The sequence below is a fragment of the Humulus lupulus genome, chromosome 4 (genome assembly GCF_963169125.1).
Source record: "Humulus lupulus chromosome 4, drHumLupu1.1, whole genome shotgun sequence".
Lineage (NCBI taxonomy): Eukaryota > Viridiplantae > Streptophyta > Magnoliopsida > Rosales > Cannabaceae > Humulus > Humulus lupulus.
The window spans coordinates 57,288,648-57,300,321 of record NC_084796.1 but is presented as its reverse complement, the minus strand read 5'-3'; the positions used below and the strand labels follow the sequence as shown (position 1 = coordinate 57,300,321).

Genomic DNA, 11,674 nt, shown 5'->3' with positions numbered 1-11,674 from the left:
CCTCATTATAAGTGTTTGAATAAGGGTCGTATTGTTGCCTTGGCTAGCTGGGAAATCCACCAATGGAATTTGCTTACTCTTGAGTTACTTCTTCAAGTGTTGGGCAAGCATCAGTAGGATGGCCTACCAATTGGCGTATCCCACAAGGTCTCACTTGTTGACAAAGAGCCAATGCTTGAACCATAGTTTTCAATTGAGCAAGCTGTTGAATACATTCGACCCCACTTCATTAACCTTTTTCAAACAGTACATCCTGTCGAATTCCAAACTGTTGAGAATTAGCAGCCATATTAGAAATGAGAGTTCTTGCTTCAGGAGGAATCATATTAAATAAAGCTTCTCACTTGCTGCATTGATCAAGCTCCTATCCAATGGTAATAATCCTTCATAAAAATATTGGATTAGGAGCTATTCACTTATTTGATGATGGGGGCAGCTTGCACACAACCGCTTGAATCTTTCCCAATACTCATATAAAGACTCTCCTGTTTGTTGATGAATGCTACAAATTTCCTTCCTGAGACTCCCAACTTTAACTGCAAAACAGAGTCTTCATTTTATTCCATGTGTTGACACTACTAGGGGGCGATAATAGAGCCATTCAGTAACAGCTTCTTTCAAGGAAAAGGGAAAAGCTCGCAATTTAATATGTTACTCTGTCACTGCAACTAGATTCATAGTGGAACAAACAATGTGAAACTCCATTAAGTGTTTATTTGGATCCTTCCCAACCATCCCATGGAAAGATGGCTACAAATGAATGAATGAGACTAGACTTGAGTTCGAAATTGATATCCAAAGTCGGATACCGAATGCACAATGGTTGAGTAGCAACATCTGGTGCCACGAACTCTTTCAACGTCCTATTTTGAGCCATTGTGGTGTAGGACTTAACTAAGTTGTTTGAGTCAGAGTCGTTGTTAGGTGATAATGGCAATTTAATAGGATTAACTAGTGGTACATAACGTTGAAAGATTGGGTTATCGGTGATAGTCCGAAACAAATGAGATGATGATGATGTTCAAAGATACTGCTTGATTGTTGTAAGTCTCTCTTGGGTATTGTCGTTAGACATATACACCTGAGATGCCAAACAGTGAAAACATTAGTAGATTGAAAATCACTTTGAATAATGAAAAGAATTAAAATAGTGCCTGATAACAGCGCCAAAAATTTGAAGCAGGTCGTTTACCATATCAAATTTAATAGTTATTAATTCATGATTTACCAACTATTTGAGTATAGTGGTAGTATGAGTCGAACCCACGAGGACTACTAATTTCAAATTATTATTCAATTTAAGATTCCAGTAAGTAAAAGGGGGGTTTTTTGAATCAATAAAATAAGTAAAACAAAATGCAATAGTCGAAACAATTGTTGAAATGAATATATTGATAAAAGCAACTAAGAGATCATTCTCCACCACTAAACAATCCTTCAAGCAATTAATAACTTCATTGAATCAAATTCCCAAAACCAAATTTTTAACTATATATAGAACTAAAGTCATCACTATCTCAATCTCCTACATTAATTAATTAAAGTTAAGCACTCTTAATTAATTCTACTTACCAAATAATCGAATGGAAAAGCACCAGAGTTTCAATCCATTAAAAGCATTGAACACATTGGAGATAGATTAATCTAAGTGTTGACGTGGTTTTTCGCCAACAGTGTATTAAGAAATAATAAGGTAGATTAGTGCTTAGAAATAAACCGTAATGAAAAATGAAATGAATTCACAAGAACACAAATCTTTTACACGGTTCAGTGGTTAAAATCCACCCAGTCCATGAGTCTATATTATTGTTGTTTTCTCTCTATTTTGGTAGAGTTTTAGTATTACATAATAATGATCCCTTTTACTATCCAATATTCTCATTATTTATAGAGAAATTCCATGGATAGGTTTGGGTAACCACGTGAGTCAATCACGCATATACATATTTATTACATTTAATACATATATTTCCCATTTATAATGGGATATGATTTGATCATAGAGTAAATGTTCTTCTAATATCTAGGACATTAAATATGACAGCCTGGTCATAAATAAGCTTATAATGGGATTCCTAATCTCCAGGGATCCGCGGGTGTGCAATATATTCGAATAACCATGAGCTGAATACCTCCTCCAAGCTCGTACTTCGACTGTCGTTTGAATATTATGAGCTCACACTTCACAACCTTCGTGTTTGTAGCTCGGGTTAAACCCTGACGCCTAATACCACAGGTGTCTACATGAAACTGGAGTTGTATACATGGATAATAAGCATATGTCATTCCCTTGGTTATTTCTCCGTATATTTATTTGCCAGCTGTACCTGAGCTACGTGAAGGAACTCGTGCTAAACTCAGGGTACAACACTAAGCAATAAATTAGTAAAGCATGAAATTTATTCAACCTAGATTATAATCATCATCATAATTAAAATAAATTTTGGCATACAATATTAATTATAATTCACCACTCAAAATCTAGAACTCTAAACAATTAGGTGAATAGAAATTCCGAGTTGATAATAGATTAAAGCAAAATATCATCTAGGGGACCTCTAAACAAGATTAGAAACAATAACCATAACAATAAGCATATATGAATATGTACAATATGATAATTGGGAATAGAAATTCAATAAATATTCTACCAGTAATATGCGATTATAGGTATGAGAGATTTTCTTCTATCTCCTTTGTGTCAGTTTAAGAATCAATAATCGGATGCTATAGCTACCAGCGGGCTAGCTGCCTTAGTTATGTTATATCGATCCCTTTGGTTGGTTTAGGTGGCACCAGCGAGATCCAACTAAGGTAAGGAACTTCGTGTCACGACTGCTCCACTCCGCCGATTAGATTGTATCGAGCTACATGCCCTTCTCATAAGATGTTGTAAGCTATTGTCCCCAGCAAAAGTGATTGATAGTTGCGATAGAATAGATGTTTAAATTAGTGTTTAGGGCTTTGAAATTTACCTTAGCCTAATAATGATCTAATCCATTGAAACCAAAAACAATCATCCAACATTCATGACATTAAAAAGAAGATTAATTAGAAAAGTAGAAGAAAGAAATACTTAATGATCAATCTTGAAATCCAATCTTCTTCCGAAAAGGTAATCTCCCTTTTTTTCATGTGTTTTTGGCTCTCCAAAGTCTTAATAATAATCCACCTCCTAAACTAAAATTAAAAAAAAATTCCTTTTATAGTCTCCATTTAATTGTAATTGAAAAACTTTAAAAATCTCAGAAAATCAAGCTGTCGCTACAGTGATCTCAAAAGTGGTTGCGGCGAGAGAACATTTACGAACTTCATTCACGTTCTGTGGCTGCCGCGAGCTCTAGTGTTGTCGCGGCCAGGACTTCTGAATACATCCTTGCCATGGAAAAGTGTGGTGTTGCTGCAGCAAGGATGGTTTTCTTGCATTTTTTTCTCGCCCGTGGCTGCAGCAAGCTTAGACTTTGTTGCAGTGTCAACCTTCTGATTCATGGACTGGAAAACCATGACAAAATAAGCCAAAACTTAATTTAATCATGTATTTTAGTTCTCCAAACATCACCTAACTACCTTAACATCAAAATCCATCAATTTTCTTCGTAAAATTCAATGTGGTTAACAAAATAAAAAACTCATAAAAATACACTAAAAATACTAAGAATCAGTCATAATCTATACTAGAAGTAATTAACAATTTATGGTGCAAAATTCCCTTATCACGCCATCACCTCTACATAGCAAACAAGGTGAGTCTCACCAGATGTGCAAACTTATTCTTAGGTGTGTTTCACACAAATCGAAATCGGCCCCCTCCGCACCAAACCCAGTCTTCCAAGAGAGCCCATTCTCAGTCGCGATTCTAGCCAAACGCAACCCCGAAACTAAACATCGAGCTCCATCTCATTTGAGACAGACCCAGGTGCCGAGAAATCCAAAGCACCGAGCCACCACCTTGTTTTCAAACTGATCGAACCCTCACTCTCCAAGAAATTCAAATATTATCTCTGTATTCCAAATGAACAAGTCAACATATTTATTTCATTTGGTCAAAGAGGGTGTTGGATTAGCTTATACAAGTTCTTTATTTATTTTCATGTATATCTAATATTAAAAAAATTAATACGAGATAGCCTAAAATATGTTTCTAAAATTGAATTCAAAGAGAAACAAAGAATAGAATACTTACAGTATACACAGCGGAATTAAAGAGTCCTTCCTTCAGTTTCTCAAACTCTTGTATCCTCTATGTCGCAGAGTATTATCAAGAAACTAAACCGATCTTCTATTTTCTTCACAATCTTCCAATGTATCCTTAGAACCACCTAGACTAGTGTGGGCAATTCTCAACACATGAGATAGATATAGAGAGAAGAAGAGAAAATAACAAAGAGGCTTAGAAAAGGACTTTTGTTTAGAGAGAATCTAAAACTATCAGAAAATCTAACTTGTGACTTATCAAACTTATGTTTTGACTTCTCTCTAAGCACTCCTTTTATAGACTCAATTAGGCCATTTAATTTAATTAAAAAAATCAATAAAATAATAGCCATTTTGAAGCCCTAGGTCGAAATTATCATGGGCAATAGGCCTGTGAAATTTCCCATTTGATTATAAGCCCATTAGACTTAAAATCAAGGCCTGTATTATTTTCCATTGATTTAATTAATTAAACAATTATTTAAATCCTTTATCAAATTAATTATTTATAATTTGAACCTTGATTTAAATTTATTTATTAATTTAGATACCAATTTATCTTAATTAATAAATCTGCCATAATTTCTCTTTTCTTCTCAAAATTACACAACTCTGTGAAACTATCCAAAATTGACGTGGTCAACTTTGATAATTCTAATTGATAATTAAATCAATTAATTGAGACTATCTAGATGATTTTATCCAAGGTACAATGGGGACCATGGGCCTATGAAATCAAGCTCCAATAAGTTATCATAAATCTAACAAATAAATTTACTAACTTATTAATTCCTCGTGACTCCACTATAGACTTGGAATTGCAGTCTTGAATTCATAGAACGCTCTAAAACAAATATAGATACGCTATTAATTATCCATTGTTACAACCATAATTGTCACTCAGTCCTCTATAGACGGTCTACAATGAGATAGGACTAAAATACCATTTTACCCCTCATTGTATTTTATCCTTAAAACACTTAGTCCCTTGTAAATGATATTTCAGTAAACTAATTTCATTACTGTAATGAGATCTCTATCATTTAACACCTTGAACCAAACTAAAAGGAAACCATCGTTTCACTTCTTCATCAGAAGCTATAGATGTTCATATCTATGATTAACACTCCCACTCAATTATACTACCGAGTTTCCAAGATGTATGTATGGGCTAGTCCGTAGGGTAAGCTGGTAACAAACAAGTCAAAGAACTCAAATAATACAATCAGTTAGAATACTAACCACTCAGAATTGAGATTGAATTGACCTATGGTCAACTATATGATATGACTAGAATAGATAATAACGGTATGTTTACTTATCTTATCAACTATCAATATCGGTCCAGTCCGATGTAACAAATACATCCGATCTTATCTACTTTGCTAATGTTCTGGAAAGAACATAACACTGTAATGTGTAAGTAGATCATATCGTAGATTGACAAGTCAGTGTAAATCCTGTGCACCGACTAATCTTAGGACTAACTTATTCTGAACATATAATCATATTTATATTCCACTATGATGACGTCACTATAAATAAGATTAGCTATATGCTCGGGATTGAATAGAAGTTTATATTAAACAAATAATCATGAAAATAAAACATGTGAGCAAAGTGATTGACCAAGTCAAAAAATGATTTCTATTATTTTATTGATAACAAAATGAGATTACAAAGAATTTGGGTTTTAATTAGGGCATAAAGCCCCAACAAACTCCCACTTGCACTAATTGAAACTAATGCCTTAATTCTACTAATCCCATCTCCTTAATATGATTATCAATTGTAGCTTCTGGTAGTGTCTTTGTAAACGGATCTGCAAGATTGTCTTCAGTTGCAATCTTCATAACCTTCACATCTCCCCTGCCCACATATTCTCGAATAATGTGATACTTCCTTTCTATATGCTTACTCCTCTTGTGACTTCGAGGTTCTTTCGAGTTGGCTATCGCTCCTGTATTGTCAAAAACAACACAAGCGGTTTATCCATTTCTGGAATAACACCAAGATTCGAATAGAACTTCTTTAGCCAGACGATTTCCTTAGCAGCTTCTGACGCGACTATGTACTAAACCTCCATGCTGGAATCTATTGGTTTTCTCTTTGAATTTTCCTTAGCCAAAGCTCCAAAAATCCATCCCTCAAGGCCTCCATACCCAAAATTAATCATAGAAACACACTCTACTCATCAAAGGAAACATAACCTAACCAAGTATTTTCCCAAAAACTCGGACAAATCCCCAAAATCCATATCCAAGCTCTCATGCCCCAAATACCAAAAAAACAGAGTAAGAATTCAGAAAACTCAGAGATAATAGTCAGAATTTTACCTCAGTTGTAACGATCTTCTCACAAGCTTCAACCTCCAATTTCTGAGCTTAAGTCTCAGCTAAACCCTCCCTTGTTCCAGAGCTTCAACTCATCTACAATCCCTTCAAAATCCCTAAATAAACACATGCTCCAAGCTCAAACTACTCAGTGAATTCAAAGTCAAAACCTTACCAAAAATGATGGCCTAAGCTTCCCTGAATCTTCTGGCTGTCCTAAACATGCCTTCCCTCAGCTTCACCCAGCCTAGAACCAACCTAGTTCCCAGCTGAAATTCTACAGCCCTTCACCTTAGCTCCATATTTGAGAGAGAACACACCGTGAGGGAGAAGTAGAGAATTCTATTTATCTCTCAAAGTTTCTAGTTTCTTCTTAGTATACCACTAACCTCAAATATTTACTAAGCATATCTCTTATAAAAAAGACCAAGCTGCCCTTCTAGTTTAACTAGTCCTCAAGTGACTCGTATGGGTAAGAAGGTCATTTCACTCCCAATTCCAACTAATTCCTCAAATGTTTCTACTTTCTACCAATTAATGCAGTCATCCAACTAATTACCAATTATTTATCCAAAGTCTAATAGTCCCCAATATATTTTCTAAATTACCGAAATACCCCCAAGCTCTCCCGAGCCGAGTATAAATCCCCGCTGTGACTATTTCGCCAAACCGCTCTCTAGGACTGTCTCGAGCCATATACTGCAAATATATCCACATGATAATGTGGTCTCAGCAATTTATCACATATAATTGCATTTATACCCTCAACGACCAAAATTACAAATATGCCCTTATAAGCTAAACAGGGCCAACATGCATATTTAATACTCATAAACATGCATTTAATCATATCCATATAATCATATAATCATGCATGTCGTGTAATCATGCATTTAACCATTTATTTACATATACAAATTATGCCCTCCCGGCACACTAATCAAGGTCCTTAGGCCTAACTAGCAATTTTGGGTCGTTACTACTATCCCCTCCTTATTACAATTTCGTGCACAAAATTTATTCAAACACATCATGTAATAAATCTCATACATCTGACCATAAATTCAGAGTCCAAGTATTTACCTTTTATCATTCAATAACACTCTTAATTGAGTGACAATATTGTTCCATAAGATCTTATCTTATAACTATAATTTCATTAACCTTTCCTTGCACAATAACTCTTTTGAAACCCCAGGGTCTGCTTATCTCATCAACGGTCATTTTCCTGTCTTGTCATTACCACCAGTAATACTCATAAGCCACCACCCATACAAAGGTTAGGCTAACTTGTATGCCCCTAGCCCTGTTCTTGGTATGATCTTGGACCCCTTCTCGAATCAGAAATCAAAACACCCCCTTTCTTTCCCAAGGTATCATAATCTTTCTTTTCTGCAATGTTTGGAGAAATACAAGTCTCCTGTCTTGGAACTTCGTATTCCGATACTTGAAACATGTGAATCCTTATGTTCTTGCAGATGGGCAGATACTTCGTCCCTAGTAATTTCAATAACTTTATTGGTTTCCCCCGAACCAATACTGAACCATGATACTCACTACTTTTCATTTCCTTACTTAAAACTAGTACTTCTTACTATCTATCTTACCATATCTTATGTTGTGTTACCTTAGACTTAATTTGACATTCATCACTGTGACTGATTTATCAAGGGAGTATACTTTTCTTAATATCCCAAACACTTGCACATTCAATGCATAATTCTTTAAAATAACCATTAATTCTTCAGGTTGCCATTCTATCTGTAGACACCCAATAACTCTAAGTTCCAACCTTATTCCCTTCATTCTCTATTTCCTTTCTATGACATGGAAAATTTAAGGGTGCCAACTTGGCACTATCAATTATCATGCTACGCCACCCATTATCACGAACCAAAGTGTGTTAACTCAATCTTCTGAGTTGCAACATTCCATGTCCAATCATCTTACTTGTAGTCTAATGTAGTCCTTTCCTATGATTCTCCACTATATCATTTTACCTTCCAATATACAAATTTTAAATCTTATCATCCATTTAAACTTCCTGGTTACAATATGCCTAAGGAGGTCGTACAATGTTCATTTAGGATCTACATCTCAACACCAGATTCCATCGGATCACTCATCTAATCTTCATCTCTTAATTCATACTACGATGGTACGACTCTTAACCATTCTCACAAGATCCTCTTTCTGAATTTCATTGTCCGTAGAGATATATATCTGTCCACAACCAATCACAAGTGCCATATCAATCTCAATCGTTACCTTGTCGGACCCAACTGTAATTTGTGGCGTCTTATCCAACCGACACAAATCTTCCCAAGTACGAGATCAATTTCTAAATTAATTTTTCCCCTTGTACAGTCAAGGGTTTCTAACATAAATCACCCAATAAGTCTCACCAAATCTTGGTCTCAGGGTTATTCCTCTACAAATGACCAAGCGCACAAATCCCTTACGCTATGCATTCACCGTTAACTTAATGTTCCATGAATACCGACCATGTTCCCATTCTTTCACCTACCTCGAGGCACAAAATCATCATCATCCCTTCAGTCTAAATCTGGGCGTGTCTCAGCCTTTGATGCACCGCTTACAGTTTCTTGTTTTAAACAAAGACAAGGTCCTTCACACTACCCTTCTGTATCCATCTATTACACACAGATTCCTATACCAAAGGGTGTTAACCAATCCTTATTCTATCTTATGAAAATCTAACACAAAATTATCCATTCAGTCTAACTTTAAGTTCTTTAGCCATCCCAATCTCTGGTCTAGCTATCGTCGAAGATACTTCAGGTAGTAGATGACATGTCCATCGGTCTCATTGTGCCTCTTATCCCTCAGACGTTCTTCAATAATTTCTTTGTGGCTTCTGATTGAATATTTTCATACTTGATGCCTTCTCTTCCTGTAGCATGACCTTAAATACCCTTGGAGACATGGAAGCGAACACTTTCTGGAGCCTTACTTGTGACCCTGCTTCTTCAGTCTTAGTATCATCATTGTAGTAGTCGTTCGCATTCTGCTTCTAACTGGGAAGTAGTTCATCACACCCTTAACGAACCTGGATGTGACTCATTCATATCGTTCCTGTACTCTCTGCTTGTAGTACTTACCTGTGTCGTTGAAGCGTAAGTCAGTTAAGAACCTTTATTGATAATCCATCACACCCCACTTGGTATAAGTAGTAATTCCTGAAATGTCTCTTTCCATGATCCTTAACTGGTAATAACCAGATCGAAGATCAATTCCTAAAGATATTATCCTGTCTTGTAATTGGGCTTTTAAACTCTTCATCCTTAACAGGCAATGTCAACGAATCTCACGATACGATGCTCCGTCTAATCCATCCCTATGTCAAAACTTCTTCAACTGAAATAGTAATTCTTTCTGCCAAACTAATATCATTCTTCATAATGTCCCTGATACCGAATCTGTCCATAGCCAAATCCAGAAGTGTACCCAACAACTCCTTACATACCCATCTGAATCCCTACTAACCAACTCAGTTTCCATTCAATCCAACTAATATACTTCAAGTGATGTCCCCTATAATCCATGGTTGTCCCTTATTTAACAAATTAGCTCTCACTCAGGAGCAAAATAAGGCTCTCATATGACAAGCTCCATCACATTCATTACAAACCCCTTTATTACTTGTATTCCAATTCTTCTTTTAGAAGTTTCTATTTCATCCCCAACAAGTACTAATATCTCAAGCCCTTCATACAATAGCCTTGAGACATATACTTCATATTCGAATCTCTCCTGGGAAATAGGCAACACCGAACTCTTTCAGCACGTTATATAACCAAGAACGAGGACTATCAAGTCAATTGGTCACCTCCGAGGAACTAGCCTCGAGCTTCGAATGTAACAAGGCATTACAATCCTCCATTCTCTAATCCTGGGCAATCCCTAATCCGCCCTAACGTATTGAACCATTCCATGTTAAAAACGTGTCCTTACCTGGTATCTTTTCAGATGGCGTCTCCTGCTTTTGGTACATACTAAATAACTTCACTAGGCCTCATCACTGTCCTGACGGCTATCCATTAAACTAGACCCCTTCCTGTCAAAACAAGGAACCATAGAACTATCAAGGGTTCTTCTTTTCCTATTACTAAGCATCTACCCTTACTAAATCCCACAAGTGGGAATACCATCATCTGCATTTCTTTCCCTGCCGCATTCGCGCTCCATACCTCATTCCTTATATCTTAAATGACATGGCCCTCCCTGCTGCCCAAGCACAGAAAAAAATATCATACACTAGTGCAGCCCTGATGCTTTAGGCCATCCCAGAGTTTAATCCTCAAATGAATCATCATTTCTGGCTACATCCGCTTATATCAACTTCCAAAGCGGATTGACCAACCCACCAAACTTATTGACATATTCTCTCATTATCTTACCATTCCAAACCAAGTTCATAAACTCATTAGTCTCCGCGACTCCAACTACTTCATAGTAATCTCTTTTATCAAATCACTATTTGAGTTCCTCCCAATCCATCATGTCAACATTTCGGGTTTGGGATACCACTTCCCAATACTTCCGGCCATCCCTCTCCCACAAATGCCTGGCACAGCTACTCTGTCACGACTTATCATCTTCATAATATCAAGGATGGAATTAGCTATACCCATCCACTATTCAATTCTTAAGCAAATCCAAACCTTCCTCAAAACCAGTGGATAATGCCTCTAAAGCCTTCCATACAGTAATTCTTATCTATCTGCACCCTCAGGTTAAATCAACACTGGTACCCTTACTATAAAGATATACAAAGTAGCTTTTCTCCCAACAAAACCTACTGTTTCACCCATCTAGTCTCCTCTATCAGACCTCATAGCCTTACTCTCATACCAGCAAACCTTTGCTGTAAATTTTAGGGGCAGATGAAGGACTCCAACCCTAGCTATCATTTACAACCCTTACTAGAACAATACCAAGTCCAATAAACCATTCTGAGCACATACAATCTGAATTAATCTGTCATCACCGACTAAACCCCTCAGCCTTGATGTTCATATCCAAAACCATCCCACGGGCAGGTCCAAACAACCACAATAAACATACACACATAATGCATATCAAACACCAATCTACATTACTATGCATTAGTTATCAAATTTCAT

The 11,674-nt window shown here is 36.3% G+C and overlaps 1 non-coding gene across 1 annotated transcript; it reads left to right on the top strand.

The window, feature by feature from the left end:
- The first annotated feature begins 418 nt into the window (after nucleotides 1–418).
- LOC133833717 (small nucleolar RNA R71) lies at nucleotides 419–525 on the top strand. Its single transcript, XR_009893084.1, has one exon. It is a non-coding gene; the product is annotated as a small nucleolar RNA R71 (small nucleolar RNA).
- The last annotated feature ends 11,149 nt before the right edge of the window (nucleotides 526–11,674 follow it).